Below are 14190 nucleotides of genomic sequence, written 5' to 3' on the forward strand. Positions count from 1 at the left end.
GAAATTAAAGTTAGACCAGGTGTGGTCACATGCACCTTTAGTCCCAGCGCTTGGGAGACAGAGACAGGTGGATCTCTGTGAGTTCTGACCAAACTGGTCTACAAAAGGAGTTCCAGGATAACCAAGACTGTTACACAAAGAAACTCTGTCCCCAAAACAAAACAAAACCCAACCAAACAAAGAAATTGAAGCTAAAATCTATTAGTATTAAAATTGAATTAGAAAGCTCACTTGAACTCAGCAATTCAAATATGTACTTTTAGGAGTTCTTTCTACTGAAATGGCTCAGAATTGACATCATTCCAGTAGTCATCAACACCCCAACTCAGCAGCATTCTTTCTTAGTGTCTCCTAAAGTAGAGAACAACATGGAGAAGGGGCCAATTTTAGGTTTACTTCTTCCAGCCATTCTGTGTCAAAGGATCCCAGGTCTGTTTGTTCACTTCTGCTGTCAATTGGTAACTCTTTTTTTTTTTTTTTTTTTTTTTTTGGTTTTTCGAGACAGGGTTTCTCTGTGTAGCTTTGCGCCTTTCCTGGAACTCACTTGGTAGCCCAGGCTGGCCTCGAACTCATAGAGATCCGCCTGGCTCTGCCTCCCGAGTGCTGGGATTAAAGGCGTGCGCCACCACCGCCCGGCCAATTGGTAACTCTTAAGAAGAGAATTTTTGTCATTGACAACTTTTATGCTTTCCACACCTGTATTTCCCTGTTTCCTCTGCTAAGAACTGCTACAGGTGTTGAATTGTTACTTTATCAAACACTATGTTACTCAGATACCAAAGGGAACTTCTCTGATTCAGTTTCCCAGTCCACAGCATAGAGTGGAAAGTATTTCATTACAGCAATCTCACAGCACTGTCACCTAAGCACGCGTGAGGTAGAAGACTGGGACATTTCTCCCTAGACTACACTTAGGTATGGAATCACAGAGTTTATCAGGGAACAACCAAACAACCAAACAGAATCCTTGCAGGGATTTGAGAAATACTGGAAGTTAAACAGAGGATCTGAGGCCTGAAGAAAGCAAATTCACACATTGCTGGTGAAATACACATGCACTGTAGTCCCACTTTTCAGGACAAACTTCTTGAGCCCAGAAGTTCAAGGCCATCCTAGGAAACAGAGAGCTGTTTGCTCATATATCAAGGAAAGGAGAGGACAAGATTGGACGAGTAAGTCAGTGGCAGTTTGGAGAGAGGAGAGAAGGAGAGGAAATAGGATGATGACAAGAAAGGAAAGAAGAAAAGAAAGAAATGTCTCCCCTCTACTGATGTAGATGTAGACCACAGATTTCCTCAAACCTGAAACATGCTTTTTCATATTTATTCTCATTTAACTCCCCTGGCTGTGTAAGAGGCACTTCATATCTTCAATAAACTTTTAAGTTGTTCAACAATTGCACCTATTCATATACTGTCTGTCCCCACTCTCTTTCAAAGTGAAAGAGAGAGAGAGGGGGAGGGAAAGAAAATTTAATATGGCGTTTTAAAGAGTTTTCTAGATACTCTCCTAAGAGATATTTTTTCTTTTTTATAGGAATTCAAGACTGATCTCTGTGTTTTATAAAGGTTCTCTTTCAAAACAAAGGCCATTCCCACACAGGCCTGTGCAAAGGCTTGTAGATTTGCCTGGAAAGATCATTCTGGAGAACAGAAAACAAGTTGCTGTAGATGTTGAAGTTAACTTCATGTTCCTCCCTTTGGTGCCTGGCAGGTAGCTACATGGACCACCAAAGACTCAAACAGATAAATCAGTCATGACAAAAGAAATAATCTTAGTTAAAACTAATAGGAAAGAGAATCATAGTCATTTATCTTCATATTAGATCCATTATTACAGCAAAGATCTTCTGTGAGTGAAAATGGTCAAGGTGTGCATGTGAATAAAGAGTTCATGACCCACAGTGTTGCTGAGGTAAAGATGTAGAAACAGACCTTATATTTGCTAAAAAGATTCTGAAGAAAATATCAGATGAAATATACCACTCTCCTTGTTTGCTATAGTAAACTATATGCATATATATGCTCCATTATATATTTAGCTGAGCTCCATGACTTATTTGTCCTTTTGGGGATCATTTCTCTTTAAGTATTATTTTTTTTATTATTATTTTTTTTATATTTATTTATTTATTTATTTTTATTATTATTATTATTATTATTATTATTATTTTACAACACCATTCAGTTCAACATAATAGCCACAGAATCCCCTGTTCTCCCCCTCTCGCCCACCCCTCCCCCCAGCCCACCCCCCATTCCCACCTCCTCCAGATCAAGGTCTCCCCCGAGGACCGGGGTTGACCTGGTAGACTCAGTCCAGGCAGGTCCATTCCCCCCTCCCAGACCGAGCCAAGTGTCCCTGCATAAGTCCCAGGATTCAAACAGCCAACTCATGCAACGAGCCCAGGACCTGGCACCAATGCACAGCTGCCTCCCAAACAGATCAAGCCAACTGACTGTCTCACCCGTTCAGGTGGCCTGATCCAGTTGGGGGCCCCTCAGCCTTTGGTTCATAGATCCTGTGCTTCCATTCATTTGGTTATTTGTCCCGGTGCTTTATCCAACCTTGGCTTCAACAATTCTCGCTCATATAAATCCTCTTCTTACTCACTAATTAGACTCCCAGTGCTCCACCAGGGGCCCAGCCGTGGATGTCTGCCTTCAGATTCCTCAGTCCTTGGATGGGGTTTATGGCACCACTATTTGGGTGTCTGGCCATCCCATCACCAGAGTAGGTCAGTTCCTGCCGTCTCGCGACCATTGCCAGCAGTCTTTTGAGGGGGTATCTTTGTGGATCTCCGTGGGCCTCCCTAGCTCTCTGCTTCCTCCCCTTCTCACCTTCTCATGTGGTCTTCATTTACCATGGTCTCCTATTCCTTGTTCTCCCTCTCTTTTCTTGATCCAGCTAGGATCTCCCACTCTTTCCCTCGACTGTCGCCCTTCATTGTTCCCACTCATGACCAGGCTATTCATGTAGATCTTGTCCATTTCTCCGTGTCTTTTTTTGGGGTCCCGTTTTCCAGGTAGCCTCACTGGTGATGTGAGTAGCAGTCTAGTCATCCTTGTTCCACATCTAGCATCTTCCTATGAGTGAGTACATACCATATTTGTCTTTCTGAGTCTGGGTTACCTCACTCAGGATGATTTTTTCTAGATCCATCCATTTGCCTGCAAACTGTGTGATGTCGTTGTTTTTCTCTGCTGAGTAGTATTCCATTGTGTATATGTGCCACAATTTATTTATCCATTCTTCAGTTGAAGGGCATCTAGGTTGTTTCCAGGTTTTGGCTATTACAAACAATGCTGATATGAACATTTAAGCCAAAGATGTTTTTTGGTAACATTTAGTGGATATTGCAAAAAATAAAAGTAAACTACATTTCATAGGCTTTGTTTAATGACACTTTCACATAAAATAAAATTTTTTCAATAATTTTTCTTTTTAAAGAATATTTCTTTAAAGATCAAAACACGATACTTTGACAAATAAAATATTTCCCTCCAATTTTTGCCTTGGTTTATTGAATAATAAATAATAAGTGACATCAGAGATTACAGTGTCTGCCATGTCTCATACCTGACACATTACAAAGGTGAGATTTAAAGGAGCCTGGCGATGCCCAATGTCAAGGACCTGGTCTCTATATATGTCAGGAACACAGCACATTCTGGTGTTTTGCAGAGGGCTGAGGCTATATTGGAAAAGCATGTAGGAAAGGGTGTTTAAAGGGAAAACTAATGAAAAATCTAATGATGAAAACAATGATAAAGAATAATGAATAATAGAGGGAAGTTGTTCTGGGCCATGGATTGTGAACATGTAATGATTATCACACCATCCCAGAGTTTTTAGCAGTGAATTTAACTGACTTAGCCTCTTCTACTTACTATGCTTTCTACAAAGTAATATCTAATTTCCATTGGAATTGAAGGCCATGGAAGATGGTCAATTTTAACTTTGATTTTACCCTGAGGTTGCTTACCAATAATTGATCTTTGTTTCACTATGCTAGCTTTGGAAAAGGAAAAGGCATTTTTCATTTCAAAGGAAAAACTAATCTCATTATTTATGGGTCCTTTGAGTTTCATGTTGAGCACTCGAGTGACTCATTTCTAATTCAAGTTAATACTGTACTTGTCTAGAGGCTAAAAAGCTAAGAGAGAGATACTTCCTCTCTGTGGACTGTGTGACAGATATCTCCACATGTTAATTAAAGTAGAACAGAATCACCATACAACTAACCATTTGAGAGTTGGTTCTACTGGTGAAGTGCAAGCCAAGTCTAGTAGATTAACTGTCAACTTTGACACCCTGTCAGTTTGGCATCCAAACTTATTTCTTTTATCCATATGATTTAACTACTGGCTTTTATATGATCATGGCCATGGCAAAATACAAAATGCATCCAAATGGAACTAAGGAGTCATGCAGATAACAACATTTGAAAATGTAGCTGAACGTTTTCCTTTGTCCTCCTGGTCCACAGCTGCTCAGACCCAAGTAAACACACAGAGGCCTATATTAATTAAAACTGCATGGCCATTAGCTCAGGCTTATCATTGACTAGCTCTTACACTTAACTCAGCCCATTTTTGTTAATCTATATGTTGCCATGTGTTCCATGGCTTTACCTGTGTGTCATAACATGCTGCTCCCTGGACAACAGGCTGGTGTCTCCCCATCAGCCTTCCTCTTCCCAGAATTCTCCTTGTCTTCTTATCCTGCCTATAATTCCTGCCTGGCTACTGGCCAATCAGCATTTTATTTATTAACCACTCAGAGCAACACATTCACAGCATACAGAGCAATATCACCCATCATGAAAATTCCATTCTCCTCTAAGACTCAAGGTTGTCTGTTATCCATGGGCCTTGCAAAAGCAAGAAGTTTGAGCCATAGGCCATGGTCGTGCAATTTGTAATTGATATAAGCCTCTATATATTTACTTGGGTCTGAGCAGCTGCAGGACCACACAGGACAAGGAATTTTATAAGTGGCTGTGGGCCCTTGATGCTGGGCAAGACCAGGAAAACTTCCAACTATAGCCTGGAAACTCAGCGTGTATATTATATAAAGTTAAAAGAAAAGGTGGGATCTGGGCGGTGGTGGCACACACCTTTAATCCTAGCACTTGGGAGGCAAAGGCAGGTGGATCTCTGTGAGTTTGAGGCCAGCCTGGGCTACAGAGTGAGTTCCAGGAAAGGTGCAAAGCTACACAGAGAAACCCTGTCTCAAAAAAACCAAAAAACAAACAACAAAAACAACAAAAAACAAAAAAAAGGAGATGGGTTTATTAAATACAGCTGAACAAGGTGGTTTGTCATCTCATCTCTGTAGGGGAACAGTCTCAGGATGCAGTCAGTAAAAAGAGGAAGCTACAGTTGGTATTTTGTGCACATTCTATTAGACTCTATACTTGGATCACTGGGAGGTCATTCCATTTTACTTAGCCTGACTTGGAGAAGGCTTTCCCATTTCAATGAGTCTGAGACTCTGATGTCCTTGACATGCCATGCTCATGCCAACAATAGAAAGTTACTCAGGAGCCAGGCGGTGGTGGAGCATGCCTTTAATCCCAGCACTTGGGAGGCAGAGGCAGGCGGATCTCTGTGAGTTCAAGGCCAGCCTGGGCTACCAAGTGAGTTCCAGGAAAGGTGCAAAACTACACAGAGAAACCCTGTCTCGAAAAACAAAATACAACAACAAAAAAGAAAGTTACTCAGGATCTTATCTATTCTCCTGTTGATTATAAGCAGCATTGATCAGGAGGGATGAACATCAGAAAAATCTGCCTGGGTTTGCATACCTTGGGAAATTTTGAAAAATCACAAGTCTAGAAGCCTAGGGAAGGCTCCCAGTCCTGTTTAGTTTTTTGACATTGCAACACCATGTTATCACTCATACTTGCAAACCATACAGTTGAGTTACAAAGCAAAATCACAAACACAAAATCATAATGTTGTAAGTACGTTTGTAATTTTGTGTTGTGTCATGTTCAGTGCTGTCTTGGGGTAAATGGATGCTGGTGGCTGCCAGGAGGATTCACTTTTAATGTCCTCCCAATTTTCAATATTCTTGCAAGACTTTAATATTTTGCTAAGTTATAAGCATATGTTTTGCAAGACATAGCAACTGTGCCAGAAAATCAAGTAAAAAAATGGTTGGTTTATGATTAAGAGATAAAAAAAATCCCTGAATATTTATAAACTCAAATTATGTAAAGTATATAACTCATCTATGTTACTTTAAATAAAATAATACTATAAAATTAATGACATTTAACAATATTTATATTCCCCTAATGCCTAGGGAATATGTTGGTACCTTTATAGTAATGCTTGTAGACACATCATGTATCATTTTAGGCAAATGTGTGTACATGACATAAGCACATACCATATAATTTGTATTGGACAGTGGGGTGAGAGAAAGATTTCTGCCACTTCAGAGTGTGGAATATAATCAATGAATGCAATCCTCAAAAAAATATTCCCATCCAATTCTTTAAAATTGATCTCTGGGAATGACTTGAGGTTAAGCCTTTACTCTTTTTTGCAGAAGATGCATTTTTGATAACCAACACTCATTATTGGTTGTAGTATTAAGGCAACTCCACGTAGTTAAAAGGGAGTTTTATTTTGTGGGGTAATTTACAAGTAAAGGGATAAGTTACAGGGTCCAGAAAAGGTGTAGCGCTGTCCAGCTGTGTTCTCTGGAAAACTCTGCTCAGTCTACCTCCAGCATCCAGGATCTAGGAACCAAGACAGCTGGCACATCCAAATCTCAGGTCTTAAGGGCTCCTGTCTTGGCTCTGCCTTGTAGGCATGGCAGTTACCAAAGGCTCAATGGGTGTAGTACTTCCAGGTCAAAGCTGGAACAGCTACCCACTACAACCCGTGTCTGGCTGCTCACAATAGCTTTTAACTCCAGCCTTTGACATTTGCCCTGTGTCCCCTTGATATTTTGTGTATTAATTCTTTAGTTTAAAATCTCAAATGTATTTCAGCACTTTGGAACAACATGCCTTAGTTGAGGCTGCACTTTTTTTTGTATGAAATATATCACTAATCCAGTCATTTCCATAGGCTCATTGTTTAAGTATAGAGTTTTAGAAAATGTTGTGTGGTTTGGAAAAACACAAATAGACCAACTTCATGTTTTATTCCTTTATTGTTTTCACTATCATGCTTTCCTTGTTGCAGTATCTTGTTATTTTATATAATTTTTAAATTTTTATTCTTTTATTTTCCATATAGGTTTTACTCACATCCTCTTTCTGGATTCTTCTCATTCCTTCTATATTTTACTAATAATCTGAGCGAAATGCCACATAGGAAGTAGAAAATGTCCCTATTGAGAACTCTCCTGCAGCCAGGGCTTCCTTGCAGGACATACTCTCCTCCTGCACCTTGTTAGGACTTTCTTTTTAATGCAGGGATTGAGAGCTGTGGTGGAGGAGCAACTGCCCAAGGTGCTGATGACCTGATTCATGGGGTGACAGTGAAGGAGCACATGCAGCTGGGAAGGTGTGGGAACTTCTCTCTAGAGTTCAGAGAGTCCTGAGGGTTTCCACAATGAGTTTGTGAGGAAAGCAAAAGGATTTCTTTCCTCTACCAAGAAATTCGTACTGCTGAGTGATGAGCGAAATCTTTGGTGGCCAGAGGTTCATATAAGAGAGCTGACCCTGAGAGAGACGGGATCCTACAGGCTACAGAAAGCCTTTCTGAGCTCTGTGGTAATTGTAGTCTGGCTTTTTGGTCCTGACAATGCTTGTGCACATGGACTTGCTCTGAATTGTGTCCTCTTAAAGGATTTGGTCCTTTGCTTCACTTCCACATTAATCTGCAAACTTTCTGATATTAGAACTTTTTTCTTAAAAATTTAAAACTATATTATTTATATGCACTGGGTGGTTTTATGTCAGTTTGACACAAGCTACAGTCACCTGACAGGAGGGAACCTTGACTGGAAAACTTCCTTCATAAGATCAGGCTGTGGACAAGCCTTCAGAGCATTTTCCTAACTAGTGATTGATGAGGGAGGGCTCAGCGGATGCCTTCCCTGTTCTGGTGATCCTGGGTTAAGGAAACATGCTGAGCAAGCTGTGTGAGCTAGCCAGTAAGTAGTGTTCCTCCCTGGATTCTGTATCAGCTACTGCCTCCAGGTTCCTGCCCTGTTTGAGTTCCTGCCCTGACTTCCTTCAGTGACGAGCAGAGATGTGGAAGCATAAGCCAAATAAAGCGTTTCCTCTCCTAGTTGTTGTGGTCATAGCATTTCATCACTGCAATATTAAACATAACAACAACAATATGTTTATTTTGTACTAATCTCTGTGTGCACATAAGCATGTGTGTTGACCCATGATATGAGGGTGCAATTCACAGGACAAATGTGGTTCTTTCCATCCACCATGAGGGTCCTGGGGATGGAATTCAGGTAATCAGACTTGGCGGCAGGCACCTTTACTCAGCAAGCCATCGCACCAGGTCCAGACAATTTTTAAACTATGTTTTTTTTTTTTTTTGTACTTGGAAGACTTTGTTCCCATCTTCACCTCTTTATTTATGGCTTGCTCAGCTATCTCTTATAGAATCCAGGACCATCAGCATAGGGTGGAACCACCCATAATGAGATGGGCCACCCACAATTAATCACTAATTAAAAAGATGTTTTACAGGTTTGCTTACAGCCCATTCTTATACCAACACTTTCTCAACTGAGGTTCCATCCTTTCCAGGACTATAATTTGTGTAAAGTTGACATAAAACCAGCCAGTCCATACCTCTACCATGGGTGTATGGTCTCTGAGTCTGTTCTGGCTTATTCCAACCAACAATCATGGAAAGAGGACAGAGTGGAAGCTCTTTGAGTGTTGACTCTAGGCTAACCAATGGTAACATAATATAAATGTGAACAGATAGGAAGTGGAAATAACGTACTGTTTTTGATAATTTTACATGATTGCATTACCAAGTTGTGGAAACAAGGAAGGCTGAAAAATAAAACAATTCCATTTCTCTTTGCATTAGGTATGGAAACTGACCTTCAAAGTATAAAGTATTAGAACTTTTTGTATAAGAGTAAACTAAGAATTTAAGGATTATTAAACAATTGAAAGGTGAATGAAGACATATTTTCCACAGTCCACACATGGTCACATGGATGTACATTTTTCCTGAAAGGGCAAACTTGTCAAGATTTTAGACAGAACATTCTGTGACTTAGCATCTGAAAATATGACCTTTACACTGCATTATTAAACATAGAATATATTCCTGAAAACAAAGCTATTATCCTGTTCAATTTCCAAGTTCACATGCTTGGAGATGCCATGCATACGTGTCTTCTGAGGAAATGAGGAGGCTTAAGATATTTCCATAGAGCATGTTTAAAAATCCATATTTGCTAAAAAAAAAAAAAAACCAGCAATCCAGAAGGCCAGTAAAGGTGATCAAATACACTTGTGCACCTCGGAGTTTCAGGCTTATATATTTAAGCAATTATCAGCTAATTACTACCAGTGTGGACTGCAGAGGTAATATGTCTGCATAACCTTTGACAATACACACACACACACACACACACACACACACACACAATATATATATATATATATTTGTTGCTTGTTGAAACCATCTGCATTTCTTTTTATACATTTTTATTATTTGTTTTATAAAATGATAATGTATCATTTATCTCTTCCCTTTCTTCCCTCCAAACTCTTTCATTTATCTCCCTTTGCTCTCTTTCAAATTCATGGCCTAGTTTTTCATTAATTGTTATTACAAGTATTTATGTATATGTATATACATATAGATTCCTAAATAAAACTTGTTCAGTCTATGTAACATTACTTCTATGTATATTTTCACACTAACCTTTTGATATTAGATAACCAATTCATAATACTCATCCCAGGAAAGACTATTTCTCCCACTCTTAGCATCTCTTAGTTACCTGTAGTTCTTTGTGTGGAGTTCAGGACTCATAGCTCATTTTTAATGAGCCAAGCTAGTAGAAATCTTTGAAAAAAATCACTTTTTCTGACTAAAATGGTATGTTCATTCATAAATTTGTTTTCATGAAGCAAGAGACATAGCTGCTATAGAAATAAAACATGAGTTCCTAGTTACCAGAAATACATTTTGTATATATGCCTTAAACAGCTTCAGAAATATGGGAGAGAGTTATGTTGTAAACAATGTATACTAGGAGAGACTAGAATTAGCATATGAAAAGTAATTATAGTAAAGGACAGCTGATTAAATTCTAAAAGCAAATTCAAATGGGAACATGGTAGTAAGACTCAAAGGAGGTGACACAGATAGACACATGCCAGGCATTGAGACAGAGGGATGACAGAAAATGAATAACATATGCTAGAAGTGTCATTTACAGATAGAAGGTAGATAGAGATAGATTATAGATATATTATAGATAATAGGTAGGCTGTAGATGAAAGGTAGGTGACTCTAGATAATGTATAGAAGATAAATACCATGCTAGACAGATGGTTCAGCAGTTAAGAGCACTGGCTACCTTTCCAAAAGTCCTGGGTTCAATTCCCAACAACCACATGGTATGGTTCACAACCATCTGTAATGAGATCTGGTGCCTGCTTCTTGTGTGCAGGCATGCATACAGGCAGAACACTGTATACATAATAATAAATTTTAAAAAAGAAGATAGATATTAGTAGATGGTAAATTATAGATGACAGATATAAAATATAGATAAATAGATAGATAAACCATTTAGCTTAATTTTCACGGTAGTTTTTAACAGGAAAAAGCTTTAATAAAACACAGAAGATTGTGATACATCAAGGCAAGTCCTCTAGGACAGATCCAGAGTTTAGTTCTGAGACCACAGGAAATTTGCAAAAAATTGTTGTAAAATGAGGCGACTGTGTTTCTGACATGACAGTAATATTTTTCTTGAATAATGCAAAATTGTGAAATATAATGCTTAGAACAGCCCGGACAAAGCTCTTAGTTCAATCTCTAGTAATGCAAAAGAAACATAGTCTTCAATGTGTTTTCATTTATGACAATTGTAATTCATGACTGTATATTAAGGTGAAAGGTCATAGCTAGGTTGAGTGAGGACAGCAAATTGATCAAAGATTGTATTCCACATGAATTACAGCTCTAACTTGTGAATGTACTTTTCTGTTTTTTATTTCAGCCTCCTGAGTTTCTGATGAAACCTGTAGCTAGAAACCCTTTGACTAATGACTTTTGCTGGCTAATACTGTTTGTATAGAGGTAATTTCCATGAAAAAGGGATGCATTTTACTTGAGAAAGAAAAGTATAAAACACAACTTTTTTTAGCTTCTGATGTTAGGAATCATTTCCAGATATATACATTGTAGATGAAAGGAGAGAAGACACGAAGGTCACATATTTTATGTCAAAAAGGCGTAATAGTACATCTAGAAACTTGATGGGATTTCAAATATTTAATGAAGATTCTTATCATTGAATTGCAGAATCTCAATGTTAGGATTTGAACATGACTGAGGTCCCCATTTACTTTGAGTACTACATAGAACCCTCTCAGAGACCACCAGCTGGCTGATCTACCATTTGTTCTTAAATCCATCATTACCATACCACCTCTAATATAGCAAAGCAAAATGAATTTCCATTACCCAGAGATATAATCCTTTACACTAATTTTGCTGGTGTGTGCACATGTCCAGTAATACAATATTTCCCTACAAGAAACCTTACAGTATAATCTTCATCTCCTTAAAAAGGATCATCAGTTATAATATTTATATTTACTTAATTTTATCCTCACATGACATATGTGTAATTGCTCTCTTTCCTTTGTAAATTAGTTATATGGTTTATGAAAACTTCAGCGAGTTTTTCAGAAGGAAATTCTTTTTTGCATTTTATATTCATATATTATAAAGAACGTTCTAAGTTTAATTTTCCACTTATTAGCCCAGTCATGTTCCCCACTCATCTTATTTACAAATAACTGCATTTAGCTTGTTTGCATTATGTATATATAAGTGTGTTCTCATCTCATTGTGCTTTAATTTAAATTTTAATTGTTTTATTATGGTGAAAGGCTATAACAATTTAGGTATTCATAACTTACTGTGCTTAAAGCATATCTCTTCTCCTAGAAAAATTTACATAATCAAAGATCATACAGTTCATACTAAGGAATAATAAACTACTAAGGAAATAATAATACTTTATGAATGAATGGTTTCTTCCAATGAGAAGATAATTAAGTAAGAATACCTTAGCTCCAACTCTGCCTGTTGTTTCCTTGAATTCTTATGCATCCATGGGTTGGAAAGACTGATAGCATATTCAGCACTGGGGAGGACAAGTAATGGAGAAAGAAGAACTATTAGTTCTTGATAATGCCAGTTAACATAGTTCAAACTCTAAATCATATTTGTAAATTTTATAAGACAATATGAATTAATGGGTGATCAATAAGAAATGTACTTGGGAACTCATTTTTCTTGTTCTAGCTGGCACACTGTACCATCTACTCAGTCACATACTGCAGGTGGTAATGTCAGTCTGATATTGCTCAGGTCAAATTCAAGTTCATAAAGACCCTTGTTTCAAACAGCCATCTTGTAAACAATGCCATTGTCCTCTTTATATGTGCCTTATTCATCTCAATAATCATGTTATTTCATCCTACATTACTAATTTTCTCGTTTCACTTGCTTGCCCTCAGTGTTCTTGTTTGTCTATGATTGCATAGATTGAAATGTACAATGTGCACACATATACAAAAACACAGATGCACATGCACACTGTATACTCATGAAGTCATACAGATAAATACATAAGCATATTACTAATGCATAAATATATATACATATATACAGATAAATGTGCAAACATGAATATATACATATATATGCATGTACATACAGAAGCATACATATGTACACGACTCAGAAAACAGGCAGACAAATAGTCACATACACAAATATAGGTGTCTTCACTGGTATATATACAAAAATGCAGTCATATACATATGCTTACACACAAACACTTATACACATTCACACAAAAAATAGACACACATGATCTATACTGTACACACACAAGAATGCACGTACACACACATACATAGATAATACACAAATATACACATAATCACACATGCATAAATTTACACAAAACTCATATAGAACAAATTCATATGTACAATTACACACACATACACAGGCATGCACACAAATGCACACTTAACACACATACACATGCACACACATATAGATATAAATACACACAAATACATACATATGTACAATGCACACATATACATGAAAATACATAAATGCATACCTAAATACACATACATGTAAATAAACACAGAACACATACATATACAATGCATGCATACACAGGCACACACATACACACCCATGGACATGCACACTTGCAAATGTACATATACACCTGCACACACAGAGTGAACTAGCTGCTGAAGCCAGGCTGATGACCCTCTCCTCACTAACTTTGATGCTTTATCTTTGTAATAGTTTATTTTCCCTCCTCACTCAACTGTGAGTCTGTTAAATACTGCTTTCAGGGATGGTTTCAGAGGAAGATGGGTTCACGGTTGTGTGAAATCACCACTCTGTTTTCTGCTCTTTGGGTCAGTAATGATCTTGCTGGAGACTAGCAGAATGTGCCCTGTCATCTTTAGCGTTATGGCCTCCTCCACACGAATATTACGTATTTATGCCATTCCATCTTCGAGAGGGACTCACATCCCAATCACATGTGAAAGAAGGACTTATCCCTTATACACTCAATGGCAGAATTGTTAAAGTGAGGTTTCTTTACTTTCTGTTTGATAGAATGTGTTTAAATGCTCATGAGAGATTATCATTACTGATAAGCCTGGATGTTTTGCAGCTCAGTATTAGCCCACAGACTGTTAAGACTAAACCTCTCTAGGAGTAAAGTGAACAGATGCTACAGCACATTTGCATGAAGATGAGAGGATTCTGAGTGAAGTGAAGTGGTAATTAGGTCCATGGAAAGAAATCAGCAATGCAATGTTGGCTCCCAGTTTATGCTTGAACTTGCTGAGCACCTGGGCGATTGTCGATGCATCTTTTTCTTTTTCATGGGAACTCCTGGGTCTTCACAGCCTTTGGGCATCTGGAGAAAATACATAGTATTTTC

General features: G+C 38.0%; 1 long non-coding RNA gene across 6 annotated transcripts in view; it reads right to left on the bottom strand.

Moving 5' to 3' along the window:
• Positions 1-14190, bottom strand: part of LOC143267054 (uncharacterized) — a 53592-nt gene that overhangs the window by 38740 nt on the left and 662 nt on the right. For 5 of the 6 annotated variants that reach the window (XR_013041992.1, XR_013041987.1, XR_013041986.1 and 2 more), the window contains exons 3-4: positions 14099-14166; positions 12268-12345 (exon numbers count right to left, since the gene is read on the bottom strand). This is a non-coding gene — a long non-coding RNA (uncharacterized LOC143267054). Of the gene's footprint in view, positions 1-7914; positions 8285-12267; positions 12346-14098; positions 14167-14190 lie in introns of those variants that run through there. The other variant, XR_013041991.1, reaches the window with a different exon arrangement.

This window comes from Peromyscus maniculatus, chromosome 1, assembly GCF_049852395.1.
Source record: "Peromyscus maniculatus bairdii isolate BWxNUB_F1_BW_parent chromosome 1, HU_Pman_BW_mat_3.1, whole genome shotgun sequence".
Classification (NCBI taxonomy): domain Eukaryota; kingdom Metazoa; phylum Chordata; class Mammalia; order Rodentia; family Cricetidae; genus Peromyscus; species Peromyscus maniculatus.